At 32.5% G+C, this 12,594-nt stretch overlaps 1 long non-coding RNA gene and 2 pseudogenes across 3 annotated transcripts in view; 2 read left to right on the forward strand and 1 right to left on the reverse strand.

Annotated features, from left to right (window-relative positions):
- Positions 1-1,420: 1,420 nt before the first annotated feature.
- On the reverse strand, positions 1,421-3,877 carry LOC146939711 (uncharacterized). The gene is made up of 2 exons (XR_015033466.1): positions 3,177-3,877; positions 1,421-1,688 (listed from the first exon to the last, which is right to left on the reverse strand). It is a non-coding gene; the product is annotated as an uncharacterized LOC146939711 (long non-coding RNA).
- Positions 3,878-4,913: 1,036 nt separating this feature from the next.
- Positions 4,914-7,201, forward strand: LOC146939712 (serine/threonine-protein kinase BIK1-like; annotated as a pseudogene). Its single transcript, XR_015031757.1, has 6 exons — positions 4,914-4,971; positions 5,203-5,529; positions 5,664-5,799; positions 5,902-6,044; positions 6,133-6,256; positions 6,608-7,201. The product of XR_015031757.1 is annotated as a serine/threonine-protein kinase BIK1-like (transcript).
- A 1,066-nt stretch (positions 7,202-8,267) lies between these two features.
- The window catches only part of LOC146939713 (receptor-like cytoplasmic kinase 176), a 34,552-nt pseudogene continuing 30,225 nt past the window's right edge, over positions 8,268-12,594 (forward strand). The window contains exon 1 of the transcript XR_015031756.1: positions 8,268-8,410. The product of XR_015031756.1 is annotated as a receptor-like cytoplasmic kinase 176 (transcript). The remainder of the gene's footprint in view (positions 8,411-12,594) is intronic.

Genomic DNA, 12,594 nt, shown 5'->3' on the forward strand with positions numbered 1-12,594 from the left:
AAAAATAATGTACAAGGGGGTAAATAAAAAAAACAATTACAAGGGGGAACTGGAAATGACCTATATTAGAGGGGGATAAAGCACCATTAACCCTAAAAACTATTATCTTCAAGTAAACTAGACCATCGACCCGTGCTCCGCACGGGTCCTACCAGCTTTACAGCTGCGCATTTAAAGTTACGATTATTCCCTTTCTATATTAATAAGGGAGTTGGTTATAATTGAATCAATGTAAGTAATATTTTATAAATTTCCAATTACGATAAATATTAGTTGTATAATGTTTATGATCAACGATTTTCGCTACCATCGGAATGCAATAAATCAAAATAGCGTACAAAAATCGTTGATTTTTAGCACAACTTATCTTACATTATGAAATACTTCTTGGTATACTACATTTGAGGTCACATTGGTATCTTGATCATTTCCATCCGTTGTAAGCATCTTCAATCCATCTCCGTTTCTTCAGAGATTGTCCTATACTTTTGTTGATAGTCATTGCGAAAGAAACGGCTATCGAAATCTGTCTCCGTTTAAATTTGCTAAGGTATCTTGACATCAGAAGGAGTAAGAGATAATCTTGGTATAAAACTGTTCTCGCCTATATTGCTTCCATATATGACCTTTCCTTCAAGCACAAATTTACCCATTCTGGTTATGATTAGTCTTGTGTCATTGCATAATCCTGATCTTTGATCTATATTCCTTAACAACATCATTGGAACACCAACCTCTAATCTGAGTTTGTGATTTGGAAGACTTAATGTATTAATTGTGTTGAAAAATTCAGGAGTGTGGACATCATCAATTGCATCACCATTCGTGTTTCGTGATAATGGCAAATCATAACTCAAAGATAGGATGAATTAATAGTAGAATGACAACTTCTTGTCTAATACCTTTGGGAATTACCGGCAAAATCTGTCTGAAGTCTCCACCAAAAACCACTACTTTACCACCAAACAAAATGTCTTTATTTCGCTTGTCAATTGTCTAAGGTATCAATTTACATCAATATGCTTGGAAGATGATCTAAAATATGATCACCCAAACAATAGTTGACATACAACACAAAAAAAAAAAGTGAAGAGTTACTGTTGTTTTCTTTGTCGTGACAGTAAAACTCTAGTATTATCTAAATGCAAGTTTAAGTGCTTGTATGTGTTCCAGAACCTATATCCAAACTGCGTTTTAAGCTTATTTTCGAATTGAACACTTGTATTAACAAAAGAATGGTGTCTATCCGCGTTCTATTTTCTGCTTAACAATTCATTTTTTATCTACATAAATCATTATTCTTGCTAATGTTGGCCATATGCTTTTTTTACAATTGATAAGACATATGAAATATTTCCTATTAATATATTAACTTTATATAAAAATGAACTTGCCGTGTTAAAAAAAATAAAAAATGAACTTGTGGAAGTTAACAGTAGCATTGGAATAAAAAGTATAACCTTAATACAAAACATAGTACTAAAGAGCATAATATGAATTAGGAAAGAGTATTATACATAGAAATCAAAATATCAGCAAAAGATCAACGTTATGCCCATTCCTAATGGATTGCGGAACTCATTTGTCCAACGCGACGTAAAGCACATAAGTACGACCTCTGGCTTTTGCTCCAAGCTTTATGCCTTGTCCTTTGTACAGCTTACGCGCATTATAGAACAAAAACTTCTCTAAATTGTGGCAAAAAAAGACACAGGTAGTTAATAATAAGTATCTTTAATTTTATCATGAAAACTTGAAAGCAACCTAATAATCTAGAAGACATAAAAATAGAGATGCAATGGAGAAGGGAGAATTCATTTCATCATCAACTTAGTAACTTAACAGAAAAACTTATCAACAACAAATGAAAAACTTTGCAAAATTGATACATGCATAGTTTATGTGAATGAGTATAGCCTACTTTAACCCTTATAAAACGCAACAGAGATACACACAACATGTATATGACTTTATCAGTTTTGCAAAAAATCAACCAAAAACACCATAAACAACCGTATGTTCCCAAAGCCCCAAAGAAACATTCACAGTACTGAATAGTTAAGTTACAATTTGAGTAAATGATTATTTGTAAATCAACATATGCATTATCATAACTTTATATTTGTTGATTCAATAAAAAATCACAGGGAAGAGCAAAATACATCAATAGAACATTATACACAGGAAAAACTTGATAAGTGTCATTATTATGCTTTTTTTATAACAAAAGTGTCATTCTTATGATGCTAGTACCATGTTATAAGTCAAACATATCTGCATGTGTATATATAAATTATCTAAAGTAAAAAAAATTGGTAGTTTTTTTTTTAGAAAATATTTGTCCAGTTATGCTATGTATGAAGCACAAAATTTCTAATGAAAATCAAAGTGCTTATTTGTTTTCATCTTTTACATAAATCAGTTGAAGTTGAACAAACACGCAAAGACTAACAACAACTACATAATAAAACAGGAAGATGCATGTGAGTGTCTCGGTCACGAATTCCCTATGCATACTCTAAATAAAAGGAACTCAAGATAAATGATCAACACTTGGCTAATTCAGGGAACTGCTGTTCCAAGCATCAATCTAAAAACATCAATAGGTTAAGCAACATTGTAAAATATAAGATCAGAACAATATAAGTATATACCTTTTAATCAATATAATCATTCAAGGGTTTGACTATAAAGAAGAGTGAAACATAAGATCGGCACAATATAAGGATCTAAGATCAAACAACAGACCAAACAACATAAACAGAAGTGAAATACTATATCAGAGCAATTCAATCAATCAACAAACTAATAACCACTCAACGGTTTAACCATAAACAATGGTGAAATATGAGATCTGATCTGAACATACCTTCTCAAATCAATTCAAGTTGATTAATATCCTGCAAAAACAAATTACCCCCAAATATGTACCAAACTGATTTTCTCCGTAAAAATCCTCCAAAATCATTAAAAAAAACATAAAAGGAAATATCAAATATGAATAAAAAAATCAAAAATCAAAACAACAAATCCTTAAACAGTGACAAAAGTTTGTTTGCCATATTAACAAATCAAAGATGATAGTTTGAAACAAAAGAAAACATATGAAAAATCCTGAAAAAATAGAAAATGTGAATAGAATCTGAAATCAAAATCCCGTGCGCAGGTGTAAATACCTTGATTGGTTGAAAATTCCATCCTTGAATGCAACACAGAACCCCAATCATCATCAAAATCCTCTACGTGCGGTTAATCCCAACTCAGGTAGCACAACACCCAAATCACAAAAAGAAAGAAAGAAGCTTGGCAAAGAAAAAAACCAAATTAAAAAAACCAGACAACATGCAATCAAATTGAAGCTTAGGTTCAAACTTGTCGTAGATGTTGTTGACGGTAGTGTTGTACTGTTGTTAATAGAGTGAGACACATTTAAAATATGAGGATGTAGTGAGTTTGAACTTTGAAGGATGAGATGAAATTTTTGTGCAGAGAAAATAACATAGATGTGACTTTGAAGAACGGGGAGTTGAACTCATTATTAGTGAACTACAATAATAAGGATCCAAGAAAATACAATTGGGTAGAAGCAAGGGAACAAAGAGAGAGTGTTCAATTGGCCACAACAAAGGGTAGTAATAATGAATCATTAAGTTAAGTAGTTGGCAAGATGACATGCGCATGTAAGAGGGAAATTCAAATTTCAAAATTTAAAATAAGCATTTAATGAGATACCAAAAGCTTGCAACACACACCAGTATTTAATGAGTCCCCATTAGCTTGCAAAGCACTCTTTGGTTAAGTACTTTGGAGGGAAATTAGCATAGCAATTAGGGCTAAGCAATTGCTTGACCTAATTAGCTTTTAGAGTAAGTATGATTTGTTTGAGGTATCATCTTCACGTAAATTATTTTCACACTTTGAAAATTCAATTTTTTTTTTATATATTTATTAGTTAGGCCTAAATTAAGGGTTCGTCTTAAGCCACCAAATCTTAGAAAGAGCCCTGATGGTATGACTTACCAATCAAACTTCAAAGTGTTTAGGAATTTATCATATATCAAAAGTAGCTGTCAAGACAAAACATCAGACATGTGACATATGATTTAACAAAGAACTTCTAAGACCATTTACAATGGCTTGTTGAATGCCATTTTCAACATGTTGAAACCATTTTAGATGGTTGTTGAAGATGATGTGGATGAAAGAGGGTGTTGAAAGGATTCAACATGTTGAAAGCTGGCCCGCAGACGCCACGTGGCTTGATACGATTGGCTGCTTGGATTTTTATCTTAATAATTTGGACTCAATTATTTCATTGCAAATAAAAAAAATTTAATTTATTTTTTTACCAAAATTCGTGATTTTGTTTTCTCTACAAATAGAGACTTGGATCATTTGATTTGGACACAGAAAAAAACCAAGTTTTTCACTCTCTTAAGTTATTTGTGTGTCGCATGCTTAGTTTGTTGTATTGCATTTTAAGTTAAGAAAATAAAAATAAATTATTTTACAAAATTTCGTTTTTCCAAAAAAAAACTAAAAAATAAATTGTTAATTTTATTATTTTAATTTAATTATAATCGATAATTATAATTTTATGCAATTATAAAAACAAAAATTAAATAAGAATAAGAAATAAAAAGTGGTGGGGTAGGGTGTTGAATGAAAACCATTGGAGAGGTAAAAATTGAATGGGTGTTGAATTAAAAGAGAGAAAATGATGTGGAGTGTTGGGAATTGAAAAAGTGGGTGTTGAAAGAGAAAAAAAGACCCATAACTTAAGACATATGACTCCATTCACACATACCACATACTTTTCAACACCTACTTATTATTATACACAACAACAATTGTGTTGACTTTGTAGTTATTTCCTAAGTCCTTCCTGTGTGGAAAAACTATTGATATTTCACATGTTCATGGCTTGCTGCTTTAGTGCAAGGGTCAAAGTTGAGAGTTCTACACATAATGGTTTGGCAAATGTTATTCTATTTTTCCCTTTTTTATTTTTTAACTTTCTTAATTTGGTTCAGCTGGTATCTGAGCTCTATTTTTTTTTTTTTAATAAAATAGTTTTGAGTTCAATTTTCTTAATACACCAAAAAACCTATTTTTTTAAACTGTATTGAAAAAATTGGTAGAAAAATAGTTGCCAGAATATTGCATAAAAGTTAGTTCATGTTTCTATTATGACATGGACAGGTTTGAATTCAAAGGTTGTTGGAAGAGAAGAGGTTGTTTTGGGTGGTTTGAGCAACAAGGAATCCTATTCAACTGTTCTGCTAACTTCAAGGACTGAGGGTGAGATATTACAATCCAACAATTTGAAAGTGTTTCACATTCAATGAGCTAAAAACCGCAACAAGGAACTTTCGTCCAAGTACTGTATTGGGTGAAGATACGTTTGGTAGAGTCTTTAAGGGGCGGATCGATGAGCACACGCTAGCTCCTACTAAACCAGGTACTGGTTTTGATATTGCTGTGAAGATGTTTGACAAAGAGAGCAACCAGCGACATAGTGAATGGTTGGTGAGTGTCACTTTTACTTTTATTTTGAAGTTAAGAAAATATCAAATTAGTTTTTGAACCTTGTTTTTTGTGGTAAATTAAATATATGGAGACAGATGAGAATTTTGATTTTGATTTTGAACCTTGTACTTCAGGCAAAAATCAATTACCTTGGGCATCTGCGTCATCCTAATCTCGTTAAACTGATTGGTTACTGCTTAGAGGATAATTACCGGATTTTAGTATATGAATTTTTGGCCAAAGGAAATTTGGATAATCATTTGTTTAGAAGTATGTTGTTAATTAACCTCCTTTTATTATTGTCTTTTTTATATAATGATTTTTATTTGTTGACTTCATTTACAACAAATAATTCGTATGATTATGGAGCAGGGGTTTCTAACTTTGAGCCACTCACATGGAAAATTCGTATGAAGATAGCTCTTGATGCTGCCAAGGGTCTTGCATTTCTAAACAGTGATGAAGTGGGAAAGATACATGGAGACTTCAAAACTTTGAAAATCTTGATTGATTCAGTAAGTGGATTCATTGATTTTACAAGCTTAGAGATGGATCGTTTAATAGTTAGACCAAGTTTGTAAAATTTGTTTATGTGAGTTACAGAACTACAATGCAAAACTATCCTTCTTTGGGTTGGTAAAATGTAGATCAGATAGTAATATGTCCGACTACGATATGGTGGATATGGGCCCTCAAATTAACGCCACACTTGAGTATATAGACACAGGTACCAAAATCTTTTTCAAGTCAATGTTGGCAGTTGCAGTTTTCTTTATACGATGTCCTTTGATATGGCCCCTCCGCATATGTGATGTATGTATTTTGATATTCAAATAACGCAACACTTTATTGTATTTAAAGTTTAGATGTTTTCATTTAACTCAAATTCAAAGAGCTTAGCTTAACGACTTCCCATTCCCAACTAGTCAGTTTGTGCCTGTGCCGTTGTTCTTCACTATATTTAGGTCTATATTAATTATGGAATTAATGATTATTACATCTTACCAACAACAATATAAATCATAAAACCTAGAATTTTACTTCTAACCTAATTTTTCTCATTGTCTTTTTTGTGAAGATCACTTAACCAAGGAGAGTGATGTATACAATTTTGGGGTTGTTCTCCTAGAAATTATGTCAGGCAAACGTGCAGTGGATAGAAACAGGCCACTTCGGGAACATAATTTAGTCGAATGGGCCAAGCCATTACTCAAAAGCAAACATAAAATCTCTCAAGTCATAGATGTTCGTATAGAAGGCCAATACTCATCGCGTGAAGCAAAGAAATTAGCCGAGGTTGTAATTCAATGCTGTCTGAAAGACCAGAATATAGACCAAAAATAGAAGAGATTGTGAGATCATTGGAAAAACTTCAGGATTCCAATGACACAATTGGTGAAGTGGGGAGCTCTTAGTCTCAACATTAAACAACCAACCATCAGAACAAATGGTCATTTCTCGATTCTCAAGCAGCAATTGTTTAGAGCAATGTGAAAACGAGTCAATGAATTTTAAGTACAGGAAATTTTTGGACATACTACAAACAAATACCTCCGATAATATAATTATTTTGAAGAATGTCTACCGAGGTGGTGTTCCTATGTGTAAGAAACAAATGAAATGCACTATTGATATAATGCACATCATGAAAATAACATAAATCTTAATCATAGCACCATGTCACGATCAATTTATCCTAGATCAAGTGCATGAATAGTCTAATCGGTTGAGCTGCTTCTTCACCTGATAGTCTAATCGCATATTTTTCAAGTTCATCTAACAAGATAATAAATTTTATGTGTAAACAGAAACGAAATCATATACTAAAATTAACTTATTTAGGCATATGAGTGTGACATTGTGTTTTTCTTCGTCTTGTGTGGTGTTGCTTGATTTGGGGTCTTGTGGCGGAGTTCATTTGGTTTCTATTGAAAGATCAACCTTAAGCGGTTACATATGCAATCAATGACTTGGACGTCGATATTGCAGATCAGATATAACTAAGGTCACTTTGATTTTTGAGAGACGGTCATAATAAAGTTTACAAATCGTTTTCAAATATAATTGAGGGCAAAGAGAGTTGTAGGCATTTTGTCATTGTTGCTGTTAACTTGGATTTTGTGAGCGATGTTGAATATGTGGTTGTATTCGATGTACAATATCAATTTGAATGAATAAATATCATTTTGTTATCGTAAAAAATATATATATTATTTAGCATTAAAGTACTTTTAAACAAAAGGTTTCAAAAACAATATTTCCATTTTTATTGAAATTATAAAAGAAAATCCATGATTGTTCTTTTGTGCAAAAAAGAGAGAGTAACTTGAGAACCAGGAGAAAAAAAAATATAAGACTTAAAATATTTCCCATTTTACCACACACTTTAAAGTGCAAAGAAATGAAAAATCAATATTAGTCTCATATATTACATATGACGAAGTGGTGCGGTTGTTGTGAAATGTTTATTTGTTTTTAGTCACATATTCAACAAAAAATAGTGTGGTTAAAAATTTCTTATCGGTCTTATAAAGAAGATTAATTAAAAACACATTACTTTATTATTTAACTATTATGCTTTTGTTGTGGCTCTTCTCTTTCTTTCAACTTGATCATAAAAAAAACCGATTAAAGTAGCAAGCCAGGACAAAAATAAATTGTTTTCACACGTTCACATTTTCTTTTCTTCTCTATAATTTTAAGCTTTTTCTTATGCAAACTTATGTGTTTCAAATTGATAAAATTCTATTACTTTGTAGAAGTGCTCTTCATAGGGGAAGGGTCAAAGTTGAGAGACAAGAAGGGGTCTAATCCAACGGTTCTTTGTTCATGGCTTGCTGCTTTAGGGGAAGGGTCAAAGTTGAGAGTCCTACAAATAATGGTATTGTATCATTAATGTTATTCTTTTTTTTTTTTTTTTTTGAGAGAGAGAAGTTAATGTTATTCTATATTAATTCCCCTTCTTATTTGTTAACTTTCTTAATTTGTATCTGACCTCTATTTTTTTGAATAGTTTTTTTTTAATACACCAAAAACACTTGCTTCAAGTGAATAATATGTAATGAGTTATACTTTGAGATCCAATGTATTGCAATAATGTTATTGTACCTTCTTTTCTTCTATTGTTAGAAAAATGGTTGCCAGAAGAATATTTTATAAAAGTTAGTTCATGTTTCTATTTTGACATGGACAGGTTTGAGTTCAAAGGATGTTGGAAGAGAAGAGGATGTTTTTAGTGGTTTAAGCATCAAGGTATTATGTTCATCAACTTCAAGTTCTGAGGGTGAGATATTACAATCCAACAATTTGAAGTGTTTCACATTCAATGAGGTAAAAACTGCTACAAGAAATTTTCATTCAAGTGGTCAAGTCGCGGATGAACGTGGGTTTGGTAGGGTATTTAAGGGGTGGATCGATGAGCACACGCTATCTCCTACTAAACCAGGTACTGGTTTTGTTGTTGCTGTGATGATGTTTAACAACCAAGGAGATAGTGAATGGTTGGTGAGTGTCCTTTAATTTTATTTTCAACTTAGGAAAATATCAAATTAGTTTATGAAACTTGTTTTGGGTAGCAAAATAGACGATGAGACTAATTGACCTTGCACTATAGGCAGAAATCAATTACCTTGGGCAGTTGCGTCATCCTAACCCCGTGAAACTGATTGGTTACTGTTTAGAGAACGACTACCGGATTTTGGTATTTGAATTTTTGGCCAAAGGAAGTTTGGATAATCATTTGTTTAGAAGTATGTTATTAAACATCTCTCCAGTTATTATCATTTTTTTTCAATTTTTTTATTTGTTGATTTCATTTACTAGTTAGTATATTACACCCCTCAAAATTAATGTTTTTGGAGCATGGGCTTCATAGTTTCAGTCACTCTCATGGAAAATCCGTATGAAGATAGCTCTTCATGCTGCTAAGTCCTTGCATTTCTTCACGGTAATGAAGTGGAAAGGATACGCGGAGTCTTCAAAACTTTGAAAATCTTGATTGATTCAGTGAGTGGATTCATTGATTTTACAAGCTTAGTGATGGATTGTTTAATAGTTAGACTGAGTATGTAAATTTGTTTGTGAATGGCAGAACTACAATGCAAAACTATCCTTTTTTGGGTTGGCAAAATATAGATCAGATAGTAATATGTCCGACTCACCTGAGTATAAAGACACAGGTACCTTAATCTTGTTCAAGCCAATTTTGGGTTGGCAAAATATAGATCAGATAGTAATATGTCCGACTCACCTGAGTATAAAGACACAGGTACCTTAATCTTGTTCAAGCCAATATTGGCAAATGCATTTTTCTTTATGAGAAATTATGTTTTTTTTTTTCGTCGTGGCCGAGGTTTGAACCCTGGACCTTGCATATATTATGGATTATCCTTACCAACTGAGCTAAGCTCACGAGGACAGAGAAATTATGCTTTGATGTTAAATACGAAGTTATTTGATTTTTATTTGTATTTTTGAGATATGCATACGTTGTAAAGGATTAAAAGTATTAGAGAGAAATAGTTAAACATATATGGTGTCGCATATAGTGTCTGTCTTTTGATGTTCAAATAACACACGTTATATTGTATTTAGAGTTTAGATCAAATTCATGCTTATCCGACTAGTATGTGCCGTTGTTCTTCACTATATTTAGGTATATAGTAATTAATGAATTAATTATTATTACATCTTACCAACTACAAAATAAAACATAAAACCTATGATGCTACTCCTATCCTTTTTCTCTTTGTCTCTTTTGTGAAGATCACCTAACCAAAGAGAGTGATGTATACAATTTTGGGGTTGTTCTACTGGAAATTATGTCAGGCAAACGTGCATTAGATAACAACAGGCCATTTTTGGAACGTAATTTAGTTGCATGGGCCAAACAATTACTCACCAGCAAACGCAAAATATCTCAAGTCATGGATGCTCGTATAGAAGGACAATACTCATCGAGTGAAGCAATGAAATTAGCTAACATTATAATTCAATGTCTGTCTGAAAGTCCAAAATATAGACCAAGCATAGAAAAGATTGTGAGATCATTGGAGCAACTTCAAGATTCCAATGACACAGCTGGTAAAGTGGGGAGCTCTTAATCTCAACATCAAACAACCAACCATCAAAACAAATGGCGATACCTCAATTCTCAAGCAGCAATGGTTTAGAACAACATGGAAAAAGAGTCTATAAGTGGAGAATGTAATTCTAATTTGAGTTCATGTGTCTATAGTATAAAGACACAGGTACCTTAATCTTGTTCAAGCCAATTTTGGGTTGGCAAAATATAGATCAGATAGTAATATGTCCGACTCACCTGAGTATAAAGACACAGGTACCTTAATCTTGTTCAAGCCAATATTGGCAAATGCATTTTTCTTTATGAGAAATTATGTTTTTTTTTTCGTCATGGCCGAGGTTTGAACCCTGAACCTTGCATATATTATGGATTGTCCTTAGCAACTGAACTAAGCTCACGAGGACAGAGAAATTATGCTTTGATGTTAAATACGAAGTTATTTGATTTTTATTTGTATTTTTGAGATATGCATACGTTGTAAAGGATTAAAAGTATTAGAGAGAAATAGTTAAACATATATGGTCTCGCATATAGTGTCTGTCTTTTGATGTTCAAATAACACACGTTATATTGTATTTAGAGTTTAGATCAAATTCATGCTTATCCGACTAGTATGTGCCGTTGTTCTTCACTATATTTAGGTATATAGTAATTAATGAATTAATTATTATTACATCTTACCAACTACACCCTCCGGTCACTATTATAAGCAAAAATCAACATTCTAGGTTCATTCATTAAATGATGTATGTAGTCTATAATAAAGACTACATATATCATTTAATGAATGAACCTAAAATGTTGATTTTTGCTTATAATAGTGACTAGAGGGTGTACAAAATAAAACATAAAACCTATGATGTTACTCCTATCCTTTTTCTCTTTGTCTCTTTGTGAAGATCACCTAACCAAAGAGAGTGATGTATACAATTTTGGGGTTGTTCTACTGGAAATTATGTCAGGCAAACGTGCATTAGATAACAACATGCCATTTTTGGAACGTAATTTAGTTGCATGGGCCAAACAATTACTCACCAGAAAACGCAAAATATCTCAAGTCATGGATGCTCGTATAGAAGGACAATACTCATCGAGTGAAGCAATGAAATTAGCTAACATTATAATTCGATGTCTGTCTGAAAGTCCAAAATATAGACCAAGCATAGAAAAGATTGTGAGATCATTGGAGCAACTTCAAGATTCCAATGACACAGCTGGTAAAGTGGGGAGCTCTTAATCTCAAAATCAAACAACCAACCATCAAAACAAATGGCGATACCTCAATTCTCAAGCAGCAATGGTTTAGAACAACATGGAAAAAGAGTCTATAAGTGGAGAATGTAATTCTAATTTGAGTTCATGTGTGTCTCCTAGTCATAAGTAGACCTCTTAAAGTTGATTTGATTTTCTTAAATGTTTCTCTAGATCGATGATTATATGATATCATATTTCTCTCCTTTTTTTCCCAATTCTATATGGTAGCTATAATTTTATCTGAGACATTAGTAAATCAAAATAAAATTGAGGAGATTGGTAGGAAGTTGGGTTTTGATAATTGTTTTCCCGATGAAAGAGAAGGTCGGTGAAGTGGTTTGGCTTTCCTTTGGAAAAATATTAAATTGCGAAAACCAAAATTATTCGCAAAACTTCATCAATGTGTTAGTGACCAATACTTAAGTTGGGATGTGGAAATTAATTGGGTTCTATAGGCTGTGCCGCATAGTGGAAACAGAAGAGACGTGGGACTTTGCTTCTTCTTGCAACTATGCTTCATGAATTGTGGTGTGTCATATGTGATTTTAACCTGCCACAAGAGCGTTGTTGGAGCCAATGAGCAAAATCAATGTGGTTCAAAGAGTAAGGTTCAGCAAACCATGTAAGATTGGAGAGCAATGTCGTTCTGTACTGTTGTCTATAAGATGCTATCGGAAATGTTGGTCAATCGTTAGAAAGGTATCCTCCTTAAATATGTATTTGTCAAT

Source organism: Medicago sativa, chromosome 3 (assembly GCF_051527215.1).
Source record: "Medicago sativa cultivar Bolivia chromosome 3, Bolivia_mono, whole genome shotgun sequence".
NCBI classification, from domain to species: Eukaryota; Viridiplantae; Streptophyta; class Magnoliopsida; order Fabales; family Fabaceae; genus Medicago; species Medicago sativa.